The 19,152-nt window shown below is 37.9% G+C and overlaps 1 long non-coding RNA gene and 1 pseudogene across 1 annotated transcript; one reads left to right on the top strand and one right to left on the bottom strand.

Annotated features, from left to right (window-relative positions):
- Positions 1-1,060: 1,060 nt before the first annotated feature.
- Positions 1,061-12,075, bottom strand: LOC134237522 (uncharacterized). The gene is made up of 4 exons (XR_009985840.1): positions 11,940-12,075; positions 3,359-3,515; positions 2,148-2,231; positions 1,061-1,910 (listed from the first exon to the last, which is right to left on the bottom strand). It is a non-coding gene; the product is annotated as an uncharacterized LOC134237522 (long non-coding RNA).
- Positions 12,076-14,284: 2,209 nt separating this feature from the next.
- LOC134237519 (angiopoietin-related protein 3-like) lies at positions 14,285-18,522 on the top strand (annotated as a pseudogene).
- The last annotated feature ends 630 nt before the right edge of the window (positions 18,523-19,152 follow it).

The following is a 19,152-nucleotide window of genomic DNA, read 5'->3' on the forward strand; positions in this document are numbered from 1 at the left end:
TGCAAGTCCAGGAGTGGTCAACGACACCATATCTGTAAAGTAGAGAAGAAAATGCAGCGGACTAGACCGAGATTCGAACCCAGGCCTCCTGAAAAACTGGTTAGGTGCTCTACCAACTGAAGTATCTGGCCACCGAAGATCGAACCTGGCTGACCGCCACATTCCTCCCTACTTTAAAGTCTTTTACTCTCCAAGGACCCAAACCCAGGCTCATCCTAGCAGGTCTTTCACATGTCAATTCCAGGGCATGGCTCCAAATGTAAAGGTAGAGGAGAAAATGCTGCGGACCAGACCGGGATTCAACCCGGGCCCCCTGAAACTCGTTAGGTGCTCTACCAACTGAGCAATCTGGCCATGGGTTATCGAGTCTGGCTGACCGCCACAGTTACATGCAATTAAAAAATTAAAAAGCTTAATTTGCGAGCATTGTTACTAAACTAAACCAAAATACTTGTATTCAATCTAATCATACCGCTGTATCATTTCGGATTTACCAGTATCTGCAGCAATTGGGTCCAGTCAATGAGAGTCATCAAGATAACCAGAAATATGTCCTTAGGACATGAATGCTCTACTGAGGGTATACTAGTAATGCAAAGTTAAAACATAGGTAATCAAAGATTACGAAGCTAACCTCGAGGAATGTTATTGGTTTAAGTAATGCAAATCTTACATCATATTTTCTTAACACTTTGTAATTAATCTGACAACAATATTCAAGCATGTTCTGCTTAAATAAGTCTAGAAGTTCATTAGAGAATGATCGTGCTCCAAAAACTTTAACCTGATCACTCATGTGGAAAATGTAGGTCAGATCCAGCATCCAAAGCAAGTCTGATAGTGTCCATCTCTAGATGCATCATCCATGCAAGTTTGGTCCAGGAAGGCCTAATAGTTACTTGGGAATGGACTTGCTCCTAAAACTTTAACATGGGACACCGACGCTAACGCCGAAGCCGGGGCTATAGCATAAGCTCATCTCGACTTCGTTTTCATCGTTTAATAACATCAAGTACTCATATACCAATATGTAAACTATGGTTCAAATAAGAATTACAAGTAAAGCAATCTGGAGTGCATTTAATTTGACTGAACTCAAAATTTACAGGGTTTATGAGTTTATCTACATTAACCAGACACACTGGATCAGCTCTGATAGAGTCCATTTGTATGTCATAACAATTAAATTTCATCAGATACTGATCAAACAAGAAATCTGTGAGCCAATGCTCACTAGTAATACCCCCGCTCTGTTGTAAATAAGCACTATCATGTTAATATACACTTACAGACAGATCCACAGAAAAATATGAAGTTGACATCAGATTCATATCAAAATTAATTCCACCATATGGCATGCCTAAACAAAGAGTGTAGTACAATTTCAAACATCTGCTATATATAGTTAATGAGAAAATTTGTTATGTATGAAACCGATGGATGCACAGACAAACAGGAAGTTGACATCGAATTTGAATAAAAATGTATCCCACTATATGGCATGCCTCAGAGAAGATTGTGTTAACATTTCAAGCATCCAAGAAGAGGAATTGCTGAGAAAACTGCGACTAAAAATTTGTTACCAACAGACACACAGACAGGCACACAAGGGTAAAACAGTATACCCCCCTCTCCTTCGGAGCAGAGGTATAAATATACCTGTAAACCATATAGCAATAGCAAACTTGTAAAATATATAATTTATACAGTTACTGATGAAGAGCAAAACAAATTTGTTAACTCAGTCAATCAAAACATAAAACTGCTATTTCACTGGGTATAGAAGTTCTTCGGCTTTTCTATATGTGATGTTCTTGACAATGGAATTGGAAGCTGCAGTAATGATTCTTGCCTAAACAAGCAACACATCTTTAAAATATCAAACTTCTTCATTAAAACTCTGTCCTGTCCTAAAAGAGAATGAAAATAAATAAGGGTAAGAATGAAATTCTTTTGAATATTAGTCATTTTAATAGCACTTCAGATGTGACTAATTAAATTATGGATATAAAGACTGGTCTCCACATATGGTTTACCTTAAATGTTAATAAGTTGATTGGTTATCAAAGAATCACAAATTCACTTTACAATATGCATATCTATTTTCTTTACGGTAATTTATTCTGAAAAAATAAAATTTATCATACCCATCTTCCAGTGATGTCAAAACCTTTCCATTTTGGCAGTTTTTCAAACTATAAAGGTAACATCCTGGAGAACTGAATATACCCCTAAAATCAGTGAAAAAACAAAAAAAAGCTCATTGAAGAATGCTTAACATGATAAGTCAATGGAATAGGTTTTGTGTGTTGAAAAGGGGAAGTGGAATTAGATTGTGTGCTTTTTTTAATGTATGCAATATACAGTGAATCACTGGGGGAGTTACCAAAGATCCAGATCCCCAGGCCAGGAATATTTCCTAACATGCAGTTAAGAGAAATAGTCCTGGTGGAGGCGAACTGGAAAAATACAGTAAATCATTATTCTCAAGATATTCAAGATAAAATCTTAAAAAAACAAAACAAATTTGTTTGGGACTCAACAATGAGGGTTAAGAAATTAAAATTTTGGTATCATTTGAAAAAGTCTTGTAATAAGGAATGCACATCTGAAATGAATGCTGACCCTAACACGGAAAATTTAAAAAATCTATGGTTATGTGAGATTTAAGTTTTTCAAAGGTAGTCATAATTCAAGATCAAGGTCATGAGGTAAACATTAACACTAAACATTCAACAAGAGGCCCATGGGCCACATCACTCACCAAAGCACTGTGGCTAGGAAAAAAAGCAGAAATCAGTTCATGATTAAAGTTTAAACCCAAAAGTGGTCCCAACCAATTAAAGGAAAAAGGGTATGATTTGATCAAAGTTCAGTCTACACTAACCTAAGGATGCTTGGATATTTCTTTGACTACCTGTGGCTTTATTGACCTTTACATTTGAACTTACTTTGTGCCCCCAAACTAAAATAAGACCAATCATGGCTTTGCTGTCCAAATATTGATTTGCCATTCTGGCCCACCCTATCCCTGTCATGATTTGAGCAGTTGAGCTATTGACTAGTGAATTTTAGGGGTGGGCAAGTGAAATTTTATGGATCACTTGCCCATGGGCAAGTGACTTAAAAAAAGCTATATGATCTACTTAGTATTTGTCTTCCTCTTCAATTTAAAAATATTTATATTAAAATACAGTATTAGGTTATGGTAGGACAAGCAAAAATTCAGGTTTTGCAAGTGAATTTTGACCATGTACTTGCCCTTGGACAAGTGCCTTAAAAATCTGTCAGTCAGTCCCTGAATATAAATGTATTGATCATATTTATAATAGCACCTTTTATAATTTCATTATTTTACCTCTCCTTTCTTGAGACTTCTATGATATTTCACAGTCTGTTAACTGTACATAAAAATAATTTTCTATATTTTCTGCAGGGTGAGACCTTTAGGTCTTCTTTAAGTTTCACGACCACTTTCTTCAGAGACTTCTGGTGATGAGGTTTGTTTTCTACACCTGAAAAATATATCCATAAAATTTCATGTTGTTATAAATGTTACATGTATTGATAAATATTCAATAATTAATGAAACAAATAAATACATATCAAATAGCTTAAAAACTTTCAAACATGTTAAATATTAATTTGAACAAAACGAGCCATTCTGCACTAATAAACAATTTTGTTGACATGTGTATTCTGACTACAATAGAAGATCTGGGTTAGGTTGTTTAGAGACTTGGTTAGGTTGAACCGTGACTGGGTTAGGTAGTTACAGACTTGGTCATGTTGAACCGTGACTGGGTTAGGTAGTTTACAGACTTGGTGATGTTGAACCGTGACTGGGTTAGGTAGTTTATAGACTTGGTTACGTAGAATCGTGACTGGGTTAAGTAGTTTGGAGACTTGGTGATGTCAAAGCGTGACTGTGTTAGGTTGTTTACAGACTTGGTTATGTAGAACCGTGACTGGGTTAGGTTGTTTAGAGACTTGGTTATGTAGAACCGTGACTGGGTTAGGTAGTTTACAGACTTGGTTATGTAGAACCATGACTAGGTTAGGTAGTTTACAGACTTGGTGATGTCGAACCGTGACTGGGTTAGGTAGTTTATAGACTTCGTTATGTAGAACCGTGACTGGGTTAGGTAGTTTAGAGACTTGGTGAAGTTGAACTGTGAATGGGTTAGGTAGTTTACAGACTTGGTGATGTTGAATCGTGACTGGTTTAGGTTGTTTAGAGACTTGGTTAGGTTGAACTGTGACTGGGTTAGGTAGTTTACAGACTTGGTGATGTAGAACCGTGACTGGGTTAGGTATTTTATAGACTTAGTTATGTTGAACCGTGACTGGGTTAGGTAGTTTACAGACTTGGTTATGTAGAACCGTGACTGGGTTAAGTAGTTTACAGACTTGGTGATGTTGAACCGTGACTGGGTTAGGTAGTTTACAGACTTGGTGATGTCAAAGCGTGACTGTGTTAGGTAGTTTATAGACTTGGTGATGTTGAACCGTGACTGGGTTAGGTAGTTTACAGACTTGGTTATGCAGAACCGTGACTGGGTTAGGTTGTTTACAGACTTGGTTATGTAGAACCGTGACTGGATTAGGTAGTTTATAGAGTAGACTTTATGTCGAACCGTGACTGGGTTAGGTAGTTTACAGACTTGGTTATGTAGAACCGTGATTTGGTTAGGTAGTTTATGGACTTAGTTATGTTGAACCGTGACTGGGTTAGGTTGTTTAGAGACTTGGTTAGGTTGAACCGTGAGTTGGTTAGGTAGTCTACAGACTTGGTTATGTAGAACCGTGACTGGGTTAGGTAGTTTACAGACTTGGTTATGTAGAACCATGACTGGGTTAGGTAGTTTACAGACTTGGTGATGTTGAACCGTGACTGGGTTAGGTAGTTTATAGACTTGGTTATGTAGAACCATGACTGGGTTATGTAGTTTAGAGACTTGTTTATGTAGAACCGTGACTTGGTTAGGTAGTTTACAGACTTGGTGATGTAGAACCGTGACTGGTTTAGGTAGTTTAAAGACTTGGTTATGTAGAACCGTGACTGGGTTAGGTAGTTTAGAGACTTGCTGATGTTGAACAATGACTGGGTTAGGTAGTTTATGGACTTGGTTATGTCGAACCGTGACTGGGTTAAGTTGTTTAGAGACTTGGTTAGGTTGAACCGTGACTGGGTTAGGTAGTTTACAGACTTGGTTATGTAGAACCGTGACTGGGTTAGGTAGTTTACAGACTTGGTTATGTAGAACCGTGACTGGGTTAGGTAGTTTACAGACTTGGTTATGTAGAACCGTGACTGGGTTAGGTAGTTTATAGACTTTATGTCGAACCGTGACTGGGTTAGGTAGTTTACAGACTTGGTTATGTAGAACCGTGACTGGGTTAGGTAGTTTAGAGACTTGGTGATGTTGAACCGTGACTGGGTTAGGTAGTTTATGGACTTAGTTATGTTGAACCGTGACTGGGTTAGGTTGTTTAGAGACTTGGTTAGGTTGAACCGTGACTGGGTTAGGTAGTTTACAGACTTGGTTATGTAGAACCGTGACTGGGTTAGGTAGTTTACAGACTTGGTTATGTAGAACCATGACTGGGTTAGGTAGTTTATAGACTTGGTTATGTAGAACCATGACTGGGTTAGGTAGTTTAGAGACTTGTTTATCTAGAACCGTGACTGGGTTAGGTAGTTTACAGACTTGGTGATGTAGAACCGTGACTGGTTTAGGTAGTTTAGAGACTTGGTTAGGTTGAACCGTGACTGGGTTAGGTAGTTTACAGACTTGGTTATGTAGAACCGTGACTGGGTTAGGTAGTTTACAGACTTGGTTATGTAGAACCGTGACTGGGTTAGGTAGTTTACAGACTTGGTTATGTCGAACCGTGACTGGGTTAGGTAGTTTATAGACTTTATGTCGAACCGTGACTGGGTTAGGTAGTTTACAGACTTGGTTATGTAGAACCGTGACTGGGTTAGGTAGTTTAGAGACTTGGTGATGTTGAACCGTGACTGGGTTAGGTATTTTATAGACTTAGTTATGTTGAACCGTGACTGGGTTAGGTAGTTTACAGACTTGGTTATGTAGAAAAGTGACTGGGTTAGGTAGTTTATAGACTTAGTTATGTAGAACCGTGACTGGGTTAGGTAGTTTACAGACTTGGTGATGTTGAACCGTGACTGGGTTAGGTAGTTTGGAGACTTGGTGATGTCAAAGCGTGACTGTGTTAGGTAGTTTATAGACAGACGTGACTGGGTTAGGTAGTTTACAGACTTGGTTATGCAGAACCGTGACTGGGTTAGGTTGTTTACAGACTTGGTTATGTAGAACCGTGACTGGATTAGGTAGTTTATAGAGTAGACTTTATGTCGAACCGTGACTGGGTTAGGTAGTTTAGAGACTTGGTTATGTAGAACCGTGATTTGGTTAGGTAGTTTATGGACTTAGTTATGTTGAACCGTGACTGGGTTAGGTTGTTTAGAGACTTGGTTAGGTTGAACCGTGAGTTGGTTAGGTAGTCTAACAGACTTGGTTATGTAGAACCGTGACTGGGTTAGGTAGTTTACAGACTTGGTTATGTAGAACCATGACTGGGTTAGGTAGTTTACAGACTTGGTGATGTTGAACCGTGACTGAGTTAGGTAGTTTATAGACTTGGTCATGTAGAACCATGACTGGGTTAGGTAGTTTAGAGACTTGTTTATGTAGAACCGTGACTGGGTTAGGTAGTTTACAGACTTGGTGATGTAGAACCGTGACTGGTTTAGGTAGTTTAAAGACTTGGTTATGTAGAACCGTGACTGGGTTAGGTAGTTTAGAGACTTGCTGATGTTGAACAATGACTGGGTTAGGTAGTTTATGGACTTGGTTATGTCGAACCGTGACTGGGTTAAGTTGTTTAGAGACTTGGTTAGGTTGAACCGTGACTGGGTTAGGTAGTTTACAGACTTGGTTATGTAGAACCGTGACTGGGTTAGGTAGTTTATAGACTTGGTTATGTAGAACCATGACTGGGTTAGGTAGTTTACAGACTTGGTTATGTTGAACCGTGACTGGGTTAGGTAGTTTATAGACTTTATGTCGAACCGTGACTGGGTTAGGTAGTTTACAGACTTGGTTATGTAGAACCGTGACTGGGTTAGGTAGTTTAGAGACTTGGTGATGTTGAACCGTGACTGGGTTAGGTAGTTTATGGACTTAGTTATGTTGAACCGTGACTGGGTTAGGTTGTTTAGAGACTTGGTTAGGTTGAACCGTGACTGGGTTAGGTAGTTTACAGACTTGGTTATGTAGAACCGTGACTGGGTTAGGTAGTTTACAGACTTGGTTATGTAGAACCATGACTGGGTTAGGTAGTTTATAGACTTGGTTATGTAGAACCATGACTGGGTTAGGTAGTTTAGAGACTTGTTTATCTAGAACCGTGACTGGGTTAGGTAGTTTACAGACTTGGTGATGTAGAACAGTGACTGGTTTAGGTAGTTTAGAGACTTGGTTAGGTTGAACCGTGACTTGGTTAGGTAGTTTACAGACTTGGTTATGTAGAACCGTGACTGGGTTAGGTAGTTTACAGACTTGGTTATGTAGAACCGTGACTGGGTTAGGTAGTTTACAGACTTGGTTATGTCGAACCGTGACTGGGTTAGGTAGTTTACAGACTTTATTAAGAACCGTGACTGGGTTAGGTAGTTTACAGACTTGGTTATGTAGAACCGTGACTGGGTTAGGTAGTTTAGAGACTTGGTGATGTTGAACCGTGACTGGGTTAGGTAGTTTACAGACTTGGTTATGCAGAACCGTGACTGGGTTAGGTTGTTTACAGACTTGGTTATGTAGAACCGTGACTGGATTAGGTAGTTTATAGAGTAGACTTTATGTCGAACCGTGACTGGGTTAGGTAGTTTAGAGACTTGGTTATGTAGAACCGTGATTTGGTTAGGTAGTTTATGGACTTAGTTATGTTGAACCGTGACTGGGTTAGGTTGTTTAGAGACTTGGTTAGGTTGAACCGTGAGTTGGTTAGGTAGTCTACAGACTTGGTTATGTAGAACCGTGACTGGGTTAGGTAGTTTACAGACTTGGTTATGTAGAACCATGACTGGGTTAGGTAGTTTACAGACTTGCTGATGTTGAACCGTGACTGGGTTAGGTAGTTTATAGACTTGGTTATGTAGAACCATGACTGGGTTAGGTAGTTTAGAGACTTGTTTATGTAGAACCGTGACTGGGTTAGGTAGTTTACAGACTTGGTGATATAGAACCGTGACTGGTTTAGGTAGTTCAAAGACTTGGTTATGTAGAACCGTGACTGGGTTAGGTAGTTTAGAGACTTGCTGATGTTGAACAATGACTGGGTTAGGTAGTTTATGGACTTGGTTATGTCGAACCGTGACTGGGTTAAGTTGTTTAGAGACTTGGTTAGGTTGAACCGTGACTGGGTTAGGTAGTTTACAGACTTGGTTATGTAGAACCGTGACTGGGTTAGGTAGTTTACAGACTTGGTTATGTCAAACCGTGACTGGGTTAGGTAGTTTATAGACTTTATGTCGAACCGTGACTGGGTTAGGTAGTTTATGGACTTAGTTATGTAGAACCGTGACTGGGTTAGGTAGTTTAGAGACTTGGTGATGTTGAACCGTGACTGGGTTAGGTAGTTTATGGACTTAGTTATGTTGAACCGTGACTGGGTTAGGTTGTTTAGAGACTTGGTTAGGTTGAACCGTGACTGGGTTAGGTAGTTTACAGACTTGGTTATGTAGAACCGTGACTGGGTTAGGTAGTTTACAGACTTGGTTATGTAGAACCATGACTGGGTTAGGTAGTTTATAGACTTGGTTATGTAGAACCATGACTGGGTTAGGTAGTTTAGAGACTTGTTTATCTAGAACCGTGACTGGGTTAGGTAGTTTACAGACTTGCTGATGTTGAACCGTGACTGGGTTAGGTAGTTTATAGACTTGGTTATGTAGAACCATGACTGGGTTAGGTAGTTTACAGACTTGGTTATGTTGAACCGTGACTGGGTTAGGTAGTTTATAGACTTGCTGATGTTGAACCGTGACTGGGTTAGGTAGTTTACAGACTTGGTTATGTAGAACCATGACTGGGTTAGGTAGTTTACATGTAGAACCGTGACTGGGTTAGGTAGTTTACAGACTTGGTGATATAGAACCGTGACTGGTTTAGGTAGTTTAAAGACTTGGTTATGTAGAACCGTGACTGGGTTAGGTAGTTTAGAGACTTGCTGATGTTGAACAATGACTGGGTTAGGTAGTTTATGGACTTGGTTATGTCGAACCGTGACTGGGTTAAGTTGTTTAGAGACTTGGTTAGGTTGAACCGTGACTGGGTTAGGTAGTTTACAGACTTGGTTATGTAGAACCGTGACTGGGTTAGGTAGTTTACAGACTTGGTTATGTCAAACCGTGACTGGGTTAGGTAGTTTATAGACTTTATGTCGAACCGTGACTGGGTTAGGTAGTTTACAGACTTGGTTATGTAGAACCGTGACTGGGTTAGGTGGTAGTTTAGAGACTTGGTGATGTTGAACCGTGACTGGGTTAGGTAGTTTATGGACTTAGTTATGTTGAACCGTGACTGGGTTAGGTTGTTTAGAGACTTGGTTAGGTTGAACCGTGACTGGGTTAGGTAGTTTACAGACTTGGTTATGTAGAACCGTGACTGGGTTAGGTAGTTTACAGACTTGGTTATGTAGAACCATGACTGGGTTAGGTAGTTTATAGACTTGGTTATGTAGAACCATGACTGGGTTAGGTAGTTTAGAGACTTGTTTATCTAGAACCGTGACTGGGTTAGGTAGTTTACAGACTTGGTGATGTAGAACCGTGACTGGGTTAGGTAGTTTAGAGACTTGGTTAGGTTGAACCGTGACTGGGTTAGGTAGTTTACAGACTTGGTTATGTAGAACCGTGACTGGGTTAGGTAGTTTACAGACTTGGTTATGTAGAACCGTGACTGGGTTAGGTAGTTTACAGACTTGGTTATGTCGAACCGTGACTGGGTTAGGTAGTTTATAGACTTTATGTCGAACCGTGACTGGGTTAGGTAGTTTACAGACTTGGTTATGTAGAACCGTGACTGGGTTAGGTAGTTTAGAGACTTGGTGATGTTGAACCGTGACTGGGTTAGGTAGTTTATGGACTTAGTTATGTTGAACCGTGACTGGGTTAGGTTGTTTAGAGACTTGGTTAGGTTGAACCGTGACTGGGTTAGGTAGTTTACAGACTTGGTTATGTAGAACCGTGACTTGGTTAGGTAGTTTACAGACTTGGTTATGTAGAACCATGACTGGGTTAGGTAGTTTATAGACTTGGTTATGTAGAACCATGACTGGGTTAGGTAGTTTAGAGACTTGTTTATCTAGAACCGTGACTGGGTTAGGTAGTTTACAGACTTGGTGATGTAGAACCGTGACTGGTTTAGGTAGTTTAAAGACTTGGTTATGTAGAACCGTGACTGGGTTAGGTAGTTTAGAGACTTAGTGATGTTGAACCATGACTGGGTTAGGTAGTTTATGGACTTAGTTATGTCGAACCGTGACTGGGTTAGGTTGTTTAGAAACTTGGTTAGGTTGAACCGTGACTGGGTTAGGTAGTTTACAGACTTGGATATGTAGAACCGTGACTGGGTTAGGTAGTTTACAGACTTGGTTATGTAGAACCGTGACTGGGTTAGGTAGTTTATAGACTTTATGTCGAACCGTGACTGGGTTAGGTAGTTTATAGACTTTATGTAGAACCGTGACTGGGTTAGGTAGTTTATAGACTTTGTTATGTAGAACCATGACTGGGTTAGGTAGTTTAGAGACTTGTTTATGTAGAACCGTGACTGGGTTAGGTAGTTTACAGACTTGGTGATGTAGAACCGTGACTGGTTTAGGTAGTTTAAAGACTTGGTTATGTAGAACCGTGACTGGGTTAGGTAGTTTAGAGACTTGGTGATGTTGAACCATGACTGGGTTAGGTAGTTTATGGACTTAGTTATGTCGAACCGTGACTGGGTTAGGTTGTTTAGAGACTTGGTTAGGTTGAACCGTGACTGGGTTAGGTAGTTTACAGACTTGGTTATGTAGAACCGTGACTGGGTTAGGTAGTTTAGAGACTTGGTGATGTTGAACCGTGACTGGGTTAGGTAGTTTATGGACTTAGGTATGTTGAACCATGACTGGGTTAGGTTGTTTACAGACTTGGTTATGTTGAACCGTGACTGGGTTAGGTAGTTTACAGACTTGGTTATGTAGAACCATGACTGGGTTAGGTAGTTTACAGACTTGGTGATGATGAACCATGACTGGGTTAGGTAGTTTATAGACTTGGTTATGTAGAACCATGACTGGGTTAGGTAGTTTAGAGACTTGTTTATGTAGAACCGTGACTGGGTTAGGTAGTTTACAGACTTTATGTCGAACCGTGACTGGGTTAGGTAGTTTATGGACTTAGTTATGTTGAACCGTGACTGGGTTAGGTTGTTTAGAGACTTGGTTAGGTTGAACCATGACTAGGTTAGGTAGTTTACAGACTTAGTTATGTAGAACCGTGACTGGGTTAGGTAGCTTACAGACTTGATTATGTCGAACCGTGACTGGGTTAGGTAGTTTATAGACTTTATGTCGAACCGTGACTGGGTTAGGTAGTTTATAGACTTGGTTATGTAGAACCGTTACTGGGTTAGGTAGTTTATAGACTTTATGTCGAACCGTGACTAGGTTAGGTAGTTTATCAAGTTGACCTTTGGCAAAACTTGAAGTAAATTTGTATATATATATATATATATTTATAAATATTTTAATTTGATTTTTTCGTATGCATAAATATATTTATACCAGACCCGTTGAACACTGTTGAAGTGTTTACACCGCATATTCAGTCACTATTTCAAAACATATCTTTATGTTTACTACGTTCATACCTCTTTTCTTCATCCCTTTCATGGAGCTGTTGTGAAGAAAGAGGTCGTACTTCAAAACAAAGCAGTATACCGGAATTCCTTCCATAAAATACATATCAAGATTGGATTTACCGCCTCATATGAAGAATACAATCGGGTTCGGCGTTCAAGAAAATTATAGAGATGTGAAAACCAATCCGGAAATAATTTTCCCGAAATCCAAGACTGGGTTATGTTATAGACTCTACCTACAGAACAACATGCCTGCTGATAACGCAGTACTGAAATCCGTGTTGTCCAGCCTAGCAGATATCAATGCTGTCACCTTTGTCGGTACCAGATGCGTGGCAGACGAGAGATCTTTAATAGCCTTAGGTCAACATCAACACATCTGAGTGAAACCAAAACTTTCTTTTGCATGTTCATGCTTGTAATCACGATATATTTTTATTATACCTCATTACATGTATAATTATTCTACACAACGCGTCATCTGATTGGTTCTAGATTATTTCGTGATCGGGCCATAAAACTTCACATTTCACGGTCATCGACATGATTTTCATCATATTCACATATTCAACCTCTTCGGATACCCAGTGCATTTTCCCGCAATATATTTTCAATGTTCGTTGAAAAAAACTCCCAAAACATCACAATAGCCAAGACACATCACAATTACGTCATAAAATTGCTGATTAGTGATGTGTCAAAGTGAAAGTGCGTTAAAAATAAAAATGAATTTGAGAGCGGTGCCGAATTTGAAATTTTATGTTTATCTAATAAAAGTTTTTGATTGTTTCGGTATAATAAACAATTCATTGCGTGACTGTTCGGGGAACATGAAGATTTATTCAGCCAAAAAATATCATATATTCCTCTCGGGCGAAGCCCACTTGGAATATGATTTTTCTCGGCTGAATAAATCTTCATATTTCCCTCACTATCATGCAATAAATGTACAGTATCCTCTATTACCATTTTATCCAGCGGATATCATGTACATAATCAGATTTATCCATAAAAGATAAACACGGGTGTCTAGAATGACGCTTATCGCCTTCTATTTAAAAAATAAAAATAGCTTCCCAGTGCAACCCGTTTTCCGGAATTGCGGTTCTATCATTACGATTCTATTGTCTATATTATATGAGCATTGATGCGCATGCGTTAGGTCTGTTCAACTTCCCATCTTGTTCATAACAGACGAAACCATTGATGCCTGGAGAGAAAATCAAGTGTCATTGGCTAATTATTATCAATTAAAGCAATTTAAGTATTAAAATACCATAAAGCAAACATATTAATTTATGTTTGATAAATTTGTTTTAAATTTATTTATTATTTTTTTCAGAAAATGGTAATGTAAAACAAGAGAGTTTTATTTTCAATACTTCATTAAAGGAATGCATGTTTAAATATGAATAATTACTAATAAGAAACTTTTTGTTGGTTTTATTAATTATTTGAAAGAAAATTAGCATGGGATTGTTGAGAGTGGGTTCCTCACGGGGAACCAAGGCGAAACCGCCTTAAGCCAGACCCCCTGCACGTGTAGCAAGTTCCTGGGCGCCCCAAGACAACCAATACAAGATTCTGCACAAATTCAGCATGCTGAAAGTGGTAGCCAAGCGTTATCTGCTCATTCCAGTGGCCTACATGTCACATACAAGGCCAAGTCCATGGATATAACATGCCTCAGCCGCAACAGTCCTCTACGACTCCGCCAACAAAAATGTTGCTTATAAGCCGGGCATCCACTAGTTAGTATTACAGCAAGTCTTGAGGGTAACATATACCCTTGACAACACAGGTAAAAAAAATTGAAAAATTAATATATAGATCTCGGTAAGTTATTGCATTTAGATCCAGCTTGTGTTTGAAGATGGAGAAATTAAAATAAAAAAAAAATCTAAGGATAGGAAAATTGCCACCATTTCGAAATGGACTAATTCCTTTTTTGATTCATACTCCCATCTACCTAAAAAGTCTACACAGCATGTTCAAGGCATTATAAAGTATATCAGTTCAATAACGTGTCATAATTTTACACTGTCTTTGCAGGATTTTTCATAATTATTACAGCTTTTTGGAAAACAATTTTTTTAGAGTCATTTTCCCAATGTATTTCTAATCTATATCTTATGTAATATAATTTTTAACGCATTTATATATGAAAGTCGATACTTACACAAGTTTTGTCTGAGAGTCATGTTTTCGAACATCTATGTAGTTAGATAGCCTAAAATCAAACAACTAAACTCATCTAAATCAAGAGAGAGAGAGAGAGAGAGAGAGAGAGAGAACTAAAAAAAAAATACCTGTAGGAGTCAGTGCTTGTAAATTCAAGAGGGAGTGTTTGTTTGTTACCATGATTGGTCTACTTCTTTGCATCTCTTCTTGTTTTTGTAGATGATGATTATAGTGATTCCAGCAGTAAGTGATAATGCTGTTACTGATGCGGCAAAGTACTAAATAATGCTCGATTGTCGAATGATAAACCAACAATAAACATAAATCGCAGGGAAACAAAGGTTTTGGGAGACGGTGTCTTTGAAAACGGAAGAATATAAAAAAGTATTCTGGAATTAGATAGGATAAAGCTTAAAATCATACTAGTATGTCAATGGAAAAATTGAACAAAGAAAGTCATTCCAGTACCATAGCAAGACTAGAGAATAGCATTCTTAGGTTAGAGAACGAGCTGTTAAGAATGAAACAAAGCTTCCATTATATGAAAATTGAAAATGACGAAAACTCAACGAAAATACTTAGAACTAGACAAATCTCTGAAAGTTACTCTCTACAGAAACTAAATCACGACCAACTTTTGAAAAAAAACAACAGCAAACAATTATAAAACTGTCAGAGAAGTTTCAAAACCTGATAGATAAATTAAAGAATCGGTCCGAGGGTCTTGATGACCCAAACAGAATGTTGTATGCGATGGTCATGAACCAAACTGTATTGATGTCACAACTTATGGCAAAAGTACAATCTCTTTCTGAACAAACTCTACAACAACATGAAACAGCAGAAAAAATGAAGCAAAAGTTAGAAATTGGTTTAGAAGACGTCAGAAAATTAGAAAATAACCAGACAAGTCGGGGACTGTAGATCCACCAGGCACAAACTCAAAGGAATCATATCTCGATGATCTCTCAAACCAACTGCTACAGCAACTAGACGATCTAGTGTCAGATAAAAAACTAGAAAGCGGTGAAATAATTGAACAATCGTCTTTTGTTGGATAACTAAAAGACCAAGACGAGGAAGTCGATGAACAGTTAAAGATGTATATGCCGTATTAGTGTTTTATTTTAAAATAAATAAATATATGTGGTGTCTCATCAAGTTATATGTTATATACTTTCTGCAAATAAGACAATTCCACTCCATCACTTTTAAAAGTTGTGAAATATTATTTGGTAAAAATTATTTTCTCTCCGAGTCGGATAATAAACCGCCTCTTATTGAAATATTCATGATCACATGGTCTTGCATGCTCACAGCAAACAATGGTCCAATCTCGAGAATGAACCGAAAAGCATGATGGTCTACTACGTTTTTACTACAAACACGTGAGTTAGGGATTGTCAATACATGAGCACACCTCAGAGTTGGTTGCTTTTTGTACCGAGGAACAATCACGTGCAATTGTCTTTTCACTAGCAGTACAGCACGGGGAAACTCTAAACAAACGGACCTGTACAATGGAGTGGGAAAACTTTAATTTTTATCATTGTTAATCAATTGTATGCAAATATGAGCATATGATTAGTAGATAATAATGTACATAATGCATTAAGCGTGTAAATGCTTGGGAAAATGCATCAAGTCTTTCCGAGAGCGATTTAAAAACTAGCCTTTTCGAAAAACACATGTAGTATTTTATGTAGTAACCCATAACTGCACAAAATGCAACTCATTGAGCTGATTGGTCGATTTGTCAGTCATGTTGGTTCCTCAGTGAACAGACGTCACAAAAATAGTTTCCTTGACCTGATGGGAAAAGAGTACCAATTAATTTCCCATAGAACTCTATACAAACCTTATGCCCTCCCAGTAATTTACTATATCCCGTTCAAACAAATCTCTGATGTCATTTGAAAGTTCGTTCTAAGCACTTATTAAAAACACGGGAAAAAAATATACCGTGCCGCGGCGTTTATAAGTCAAATTTGCAGTTATTTAGAACTTACAGCGATCGGCAGTAAATGACACCCTGCCAAAAATATCAATCCCCCTCCTACAATCTCCCCTGGTATTTCTATATTTTCTGTAATATTCCCACATTCCATCATTTATTTCAAACATTAATATTTTTACTTTAAAATGAAAATATTTACATACCTGAATTCAGCCAATCAGCTAAAGCCTACCCATTTATTACTCTGCTTCATCTTGTTCAACCAGGAAATGATGTAAAAATCTGGGTCTTTGGTACTCTTTTTCCTGTATGATTCTCGCGATGCTTTTTCCGCGCACATGCGCAGATCCAGGATAAACGTCAGTCCTTTATAAATATGCATGAGAATATCGTGTTCTTTTCCCGACCAGTACTTTGTTAATACCGAATAATATTTCGTCGAATTTGCAAGAATGCTTCATTTTTGATAGCTTATCATACTTTATAAATTTTTGTTCGGTTTCAGCTGTGCAAAAATACTGTTTAACACAGCATATATATCTTTAAAGGAGTATTTACGTTACACCTCAATCACATCGTCTGTTAAACTTCAGGAATGGTGTGACTCTAGTGCACATTGTTTCAAGGGCTTTATTATTATATCCGAGTGTGCACCATACTCACCTTTTATTTTTGCTAATTGTGATTCAGAAAGCGTGATGAAATATTCTGAATCTGACAATGAACCAGAAAGTTTAGAAATCATTCCAAAAAATGAACAAAAGGAATCAAACAAAACAAAATTCTGAAACCTCACAAAATGTACAGCCGCCTGATCCTGATGATAGGACGAGTGTTCAAAAGGAAGACAAAAATATCCTCCATGTTGATCAATACAATGAAACCAAAGAAGAGGAGGTTTTAAAGGCTATGGAAAAGACCATAGAAGAACTTGATCTAAAGCAAACTGTGACAAAGAAAAAATGTACGGAACGAATAAAAAGATATGACAAAAGAACAAAAAAGTATGAATACAAGGGAATTTGATTTCGGTAAAGAAAGCTAAGAAAATATCAATAAAATGAAAAGCGAGGTACACCCAAATTCTGTCACAAAACATGTAAAAGAAGATACAAATCGTAGAAACGGAAGTGATATGAGCAGCTCACAAACGAACAAACAATATGCTGACCATTCTGGTGATAAAGCCAAATTACAAGAATTACAGAAGACGAATTATAAAGAAAGCAGTAACGAGAGTACGAATCTAGAAAATAAAGAACATAAAACTGATATAGCAAAAGGAAAAAACACATCAGTAAAGTATGTTGCAGATGGACAAAGTGACCCAAAAGGTTCGTATCAAATTATGATACCAAGTTTCATCAGATTATGCTTATTCATCAGCGTAACTTGTATTTATCTTTCTGTATTTTGTTAAACTTCTTTTACAGATCGTTACGATTACTTTCTCAAAGGAAACATGAGAAATGGTGTCTATAAAATCCGACCCTATGGTGCCAACAGACTCATTCAAGTATATTGCGACATGAAGAAGGGCGGTTGGACGTTGATTGAGAAGCGACAAGATAGCACCACCAATTTCTATAGGGACTGTGAGGATTACAGAGAGGGATTCGGAGGTACACCGTACATCCATCGTCATTATAAAAATCTCACTACAAATTAAACCGTTGTCTTGGAGGATGAGTAAATAGATGTCGACCAGTTGAAAAGTGTGACCGGTCGACCAGGGAGGATTACTCCTAAGCACCTGATACCACCTCTGGTATACCAGCGGTCCATGTCTTTGCCTGTCCACGATTGGTTTTATCCATGTCTTTGCCTTTTCACGATTGGTTTTATCCATGCCTTTGCTTGTTCACGATTGGATTTATCGATGCCTTTGCCTGTTCACGATTGGTTTTATCCATGTCTTTGCCTGTTCATGATTTGATTTGTCCTTGTCTTTGCCTGTTCCCGATTTGATTTGCCTATGTCTTGCCTGTCCACGATTTGTTTTGTTTAGTGGACTTATGAAATTGAACATTGTTTGTTATCTTTACATTTCATATATTAGTATGCTAAAGGAAAATTGGGAGTACATAAATAAATTTCAATGATGTCTTTCATTTCCCTACTTTATTATTTTTTTTTTACATTATATTATGAACCCGAGATGTTGACAATGATCAAGTTGTGAAGGAATTTGGTGGAAGTTGCGCCAAGAGATTCCACGCAGCATGGAGGTTTTATAATTGCTATCAGAGCAATTTAAATGGAAAATATAAATATTATAGAAATGGGAAAATTGACGATAAAAAATATGATGGTGTAACATGGAAACCCTGGACTGGCACAAACTATTCACTTAAACACGTGGATATGAAAATAAAGCCGAATTTAGAGCGCAAAGTGACAAAAATATCAGAAAGTATTACCGCATTAAATGAAAGAACTATCCACAATGCATAACACATTTTATGTTAAAACTTTACTGGCAGACCAAGGCAACATTGCAGCTCCGTTTGTTTCCAAAATTCATAACAGAAGACATGTTAATTGTAAAAATCTTGCCATTTATTTAAATGACGAAAAATGAAATCCATTTATAAAAACAATTACCAAAGAATTTGCCTGGGAGACATACCAGAATCATGGAAAGCTTGACCAGAATACAGTTCAATAATTGATTACAAAACAGTGGTCTCCCAGCCACAAAATTGTTACAACATACAGATGTGATAATGCGGTAAAATACAATATCAAACTTTATTGGAAACAAAAGTGGTGCATAAAAAGTACCTCCGTACACACAAATAAAAGTTATGTGATTAATTTAAAAAAATTTGGGGGATGGAGTGGAGGTGGTGGTTACTTTTTTGTTCACAAAAATTTTGCGGCAGCACTCCGAGTAAACAAGAAGTATGTAAATAGGATGCCTTGCGCGGCAATCTGATTGGCTGAAAACAGCTAAGGTCTTGACAAAATTTATGGACGCGGGAAAACTGGGTCACTGGAAGAACCGGGTTTACAAATTAAAGGTTTTGTAAAATAATAAAAAGATAGACACATTGACATCCACAAAAATACATACATGAAATT

This window comes from Saccostrea cucullata, unplaced genomic scaffold (assembly GCF_032062105.1).
Source record: "Saccostrea cucullata isolate Sc308-1 unplaced genomic scaffold, CSIRO_AGI_Scuc_v1 ctg7729, whole genome shotgun sequence".
Classification (NCBI taxonomy): Eukaryota; Metazoa; Mollusca; class Bivalvia; order Ostreida; family Ostreidae; genus Saccostrea; species Saccostrea cuccullata.